At 39.4% G+C, this 5,297-nt stretch overlaps 1 long non-coding RNA gene across 1 annotated transcript in view; it reads right to left on the reverse strand.

The window, feature by feature from the left end:
- Positions 1-974: 974 nt before the first annotated feature.
- Positions 975-5,297, reverse strand: part of LOC107290747 — a 10,085-nt gene continuing 5,762 nt past the window's right edge. Inside the window, exons 2-3 of the long non-coding RNA XR_001548961.1 lie at positions 4,590-4,781; positions 975-1,548 (exon numbers count right to left, since the gene is read on the reverse strand). This is a non-coding gene — a long non-coding RNA (uncharacterized LOC107290747). The remainder of the gene's footprint in view (positions 1,549-4,589; positions 4,782-5,297) is intronic.

Genomic DNA, 5,297 nt, shown 5'->3' on the forward strand with positions numbered 1-5,297 from the left:
ACAATCCTAGAATCAGAAAGGCACCAAAAGGCTATAAAACATTTGTATTAATGCCTTTTTTATTTATTTATTTATTTATTTATTTATTTATTTATTTATTTCTAATTCTTAATGACTCCTAGCAGATTACATCTTAACATGAGAGCATAAACATGTATCAAGAATAAAATCAGCTTTGAAGTCCCTGTTTCAACTCTCAAACCCAACTTCAGTGTGTGATCTGACTGAAGCTTCCTCAAATCAAAACGTTTTTGCACAACCCTGTTGGAGAGCTTGGCTGGCAGCAGGTTCTACCTGCCATGGGAAGCTCCCCATGCTAGTTGCATTGCAGGAGGTACAAAGAATGGTTAATGATAGGGCTGATGTACACAAGACAGTTGGAAGAGACTTCAAGAGGTCTCTTGAAACCATTCCTTTAATTAGAGAAACATTTGTGGTAAGACAATTAAAGGAATTTAACTCAATTAACTAGCGGTTTTTAACTGATTAATTGCCCAATTAGCTGATTTTACAATAAATGCTATAGTATCTTAACACAGCTGATGTTTTGAGGACATTTTAGTAAATTAGGTTTGCCATGATTGATTAATCCTAGTGAATCACTTATCATTGGAAAACTTTCAACACTTCACTCAAATCCCAAAGACGTGAATGTAGATACCATACTCAAAGTTTCATAACAGACATTCCACTTATTATCAGTTAATTTTAAAAAATGCAGTTTGTAAATCTGATTTTATTAACAGCTGACCAAATTCAAGGGAAATCAGGGGCCATCTCTGCTTAATGGTTAGGCAAAAGAAGGCTTTGGCAGATCCAAGTTGTCCTGGGAGGACATGCCAATTGCCCAGGGCCTGAATTTTGTTTTGCTTTTATATGTAATTTCCAAAAGTCAGACAATCACTTTTTGCAACACTAAGATATCATCACCAGAGTATAATTTGTTAGGGTGGCCTTTCATCTGCATGGTGCAAATGCACTTTTTTTCTTTTCTTTTTTTTTTTGCAGTTTTGAACCAGGTAAGAAATGGCTGGAGACATTTTAAGACAGCAGGAGCAATACTTGCTGCTGTTTCTTATTTTCTCCTCATGTGAGATAAGATCCTACTTCCCAGGATCTTCCTAGGCTTGAGGGTAGATTCGGAGAAGGGGATTGTAAATACAACATAATTAATCAGTATTAATTCTTAGCAACCCCCCAAAAAGATTGTTTTCCTAGCTTGGATTTTCTCCAACCCAGTCCTTCAGGTCTTCTAATTGTTCACTCTCTGCCACTGTAACTGAGTCCACCCCCCCTTGCAGCTGGTTGTCCTCTTCTCTTTCCTTCAATCTTTCCCAGCAGTAGAGCCTTCCCCAGAGAGATAGATCTTCACATACGGTGTCCAAAATAGGATAATTTGACTCTGCTCATTTGTGCCTTGAGCGGGAACTCTGAGCAGATCTATCAGTTTCTTTTCTTGGCTAGCCAGTGTATTCTCAGGAGTTTTTTCCAACATAAAGTTCCAAAGCATCAATTCTCTGTCTTGCCTCTTCAGATTCCAACTTTCACCTAGAGTGTCACAGAAAAAACATTGGTTGCTCAGTTCTGACCTTTTTAGGTATAGACACATCACAGCATCTGAATCTCTTTTCCAAACCTTCATGGCTGATCTTCCAAGTGCTAGCCTGTGGTGCATTTCTTGACTGCTGAGTCATTTATTGTTGATAGTTGATTAAAGGCAGAAACTATCAACTACTTCGGTATCTTCATTGTCAGTTTTAAGGCTGGTTGTTGTACCTGCTGTCATGAGTTTGATCTTTATATTTAATCTTAGGCCCATTTTTCACTGTGCTCTTTGATTTTCATTATTAGAACTTTCATTTTCAGCTCTCTGCAAATGCAAGTAATGGCTGACTGGCTAATAAACCAAGCCATTGTTTGTGAACTTCCATGCGGTACCCATAACAAATCTTCGTTATGATTTAGTACTCAATATACAGTCACGCTGTGTCCGATGTGACTAGATAGAGTATTACACATCCACTCCTTCACTGGGTCTTTTTACAAGTATATGTAACTGTGGCCAGACTGTACCTGTGCCAAAATATTTGATATAAAAAATCTATCAGTATAGTAGAGTGGCTTCATTATAAACTAGTCTAAAGTTTGTTTAAAGGGTCAAAAGGGAAGGCTGTATATTGTAGCATGGTAATCTCAGGCTCATCTACACAACTTGCTTGCTACAAGGTGAACATGTCCCACTTAAACCATTTGCTAAGACACAAGAGAGCCCCCATGTAATTAAAAAACCCACTGCTAAGACAGGTTGAAACCAATCCTTGATATTCCAATTTAAAAATGGTTTTCCCTGGAAAATGAAAGATCTCTAATCTGGACAACCTGTGGCACAGGGGGAGAGAAGGCTTGAGATAATGCAGTTGGAAGTGGTGATCTGCTTGGCTACCATTAATGCAGCACCAGGACTGCCAACGTTATGATTCCTGGGCTTGCTATTTCCAAAGGGAGGAGGAAGACAGAAACCCCAGTATCCTCAGCCATTTCCTTTCAGTCTTTATGAATTGGGTGACCCGCTGATCAAGGAAATACTAAGCCCTGAAACTGACTAATCTGTCCTAGTCTTAATGAGTATAATTGAAAGTGTATTTGGAAGGACCTGGCAGCCTGGCCTGGAGGAATTTCTTTCCTGGATGTGCATTAAATGTATGCTGCAGGTGCAGCATGATTTATGCCAGTGTGATTTCTTCCTGGCTCTGGGATGGAGGCAAGCACTGTGAATGAGCCCTTAAATGCATTTAAAAGAGAAGTAAGCTTTCAGCAGAAAGGCAACTAAAACAATAAAACAAACATAAACTGAAATCCAATTGCATATATTATCAGGTGGGATTGATTCACAGGATTATTAATCTCAACAGAGACCACAGAAAGCAAAGTTTATTGGAAACACGGAGAAAGAAAGTGGGAAATGTTGTATGTATTTTCAAGCCAACTTCTTTAATAAGAACTAAGTCTTCTTTCTAGTCATTAATACAAGGAAATTCACTTATCATTTAGGGGAACCTCTATTTTCTCAGAAGGGAACTGACATATGCAAAGAATAAGAGCCATATTTTTAGAAATAAGAAAGAGAACTTCTTTACCATTTTACTGGTAAGCAATTATCTTATAACTTAGACATCCATTGTAGTAAGTCAGAATCTTATGCCATCTTCAACTTCCTCATGGAGATAGGATGAGAGCGGGAAGAACTGCCAACACCTCAAAAGACAGGCTAAACATTCAGAAGGATTTTGCTTTTGTTGGACCCACCCAACAAAAAGTATTTCACTGGTGATTCCTCTAAGGCAGGGGTAGGCAAGCTTGGCTCTTTTATGAGTTGTGGACTTCAACTCCCAGAATTCCTGAGCCAGCTATGCTGGCTCAGGAATTCTGGGAGTTGAAGTCCACGACTCATAAAAGAGCCAAGGTTGCCTATCCCTGCTCTAAGGTTTTGCACTTGAGTAGGAAAAAGCTAGATGCCCGGGTACATAATAGGCAATACATCACTTAGTAACAGTATTTGTAAAAGTATCTCAGCATCCTGATAAACTATAGAGTAACCATGAATCAGCAATGTTGCAGTTGGCAAAAATACAATGTAATCTTGGGCTCCATCAATAGTATGTCAGTGTCACAGAAAATGATAGTAATGCTCTAAATGGCACTGGTCAGAATCTGTCCAATTCTGGTTGTCATTGTTGAAGAAAGATTCAGAGGAACTGAAAAGAATGCAGAAGAGGCTAAATCCTGTGGAGATTGGCTAAAGGAACTGGGTATGTTTAGCTTGAAGAAGAGAAAGCTACGACAAAACATGATCACAGTTTTCAAAGTCTTGAAGGGCTGCCACTGGGAAGACAGTGTGGATTTATGCTCCAGAGCTTCTGAAGTTACGAAAATAGCCAATAGGTGAAAACTCAATAAAGATCCAAACTCAAAATAAGGAGACATTTCCTATCACGAGAGCTATTAAGCAGTGAGACAGCCTGCCTCCTGGAATCATGGTGCTCTATCACTGGAGATCTTTTCTCAGACAGCCATTTTGTCTAAGGCAATGAGATTCCTCTCCTAGGTAAGAGATTGGACTAGAAAACCTTCAAGGACTATTCTAGCTCTGTGATTTTATTGTTATGTTCACTGTAGAAGGAAGAAGAGCACAAGCTATGCCAAATCACATTTCTATAACATACACCAAAATAAATGTTGGATCACACTTGAAAAAGACACCACCTTATGACTGGCTGTAATGGCCTAAGCATCTGATCCAACAGTATCTGGGTTTAAGAGAAGGTGTTTCTATTCAGTGATGCTCTCTTGAAGGTCACCCTGCAGTTTTCCTCCAAAGTGTTGCTTTGCTTTTTTTTCATAGGGAATAATGGATTAGCACATCAATTAATTCAATTTAGAATTAGGATTATTCTGATCTAGTCTTCTAATCTATAGCATGGGGTAGTTGACTGATGCAATTAATAGTAGGAAATACTCTCTGGAAAATCTCTGGAAAGTAGGTGCATAGGAAAAACAGAGTAAGAGTGCTGTGAGTTTGTTGAAGTTACCTTGTACATACTGAAATCCCTCCAGGTGTCAGGTAGAGTGATTCTTGGCTTCCATTGATGTTCTGCTTTTCTCCTTATAAAAGCTGCTAATCTTACAAGCATCTCCTTCAACACAGCACACATCAGGAGGACATTCTCATTAAAGAGAATGATGAATCCTGTTAGGGCCTCCCTCAGAAGTGTCTGCTTGCTCTAAAAGTCAAAGGATGCAACAATAAAATAGACCCAGGAAGTCATAAATGAGAATAGACTTGATTAGTGAAGGGCTCTCCATGAACGCATTCCTGACTTCTACTGCATGTCACATACTACCTCAAGGATTTTGGCACTATTCCTGCACTTGAGTTTTTCCCAAGAGAATCGACAACTGGCGAATGTTAAAATGTAATTGGTTAACACATTTTTGTTGAAGTAGTTCCTCCTCCCAGTAAACACTAAGGGGCTATAACTCTGACTGTGTGTCAGTGCAGTCACAGATTATGCCCTTAATGGCAGCCTGCAAGGAAGTGTCCTATCTTTTCACTTGGTGATGCAGCTGGAAAGGCTCAAGTCATTTCTGAGAAGGAAGCCCTCCAAGGCAGAATCATGACATTTTTAAACTGCAAGGATCCCAATGCAAAGCCTCCAGCTTTTCTGCGCGACTGCCATGCAGAGTATTGACTGCTGACAATCACATCCATCACAAGCAAGACAGATATCTCTTAGGCC

The sequence above is a fragment of the Protobothrops mucrosquamatus genome, unplaced genomic scaffold (genome assembly GCF_001527695.2).
Source record: "Protobothrops mucrosquamatus isolate PMUCROS unplaced genomic scaffold, P.Mucros_1.0 scaffold_9, whole genome shotgun sequence".
Taxonomy (NCBI): Eukaryota; Metazoa; Chordata; class Lepidosauria; order Squamata; family Viperidae; genus Protobothrops; species Protobothrops mucrosquamatus.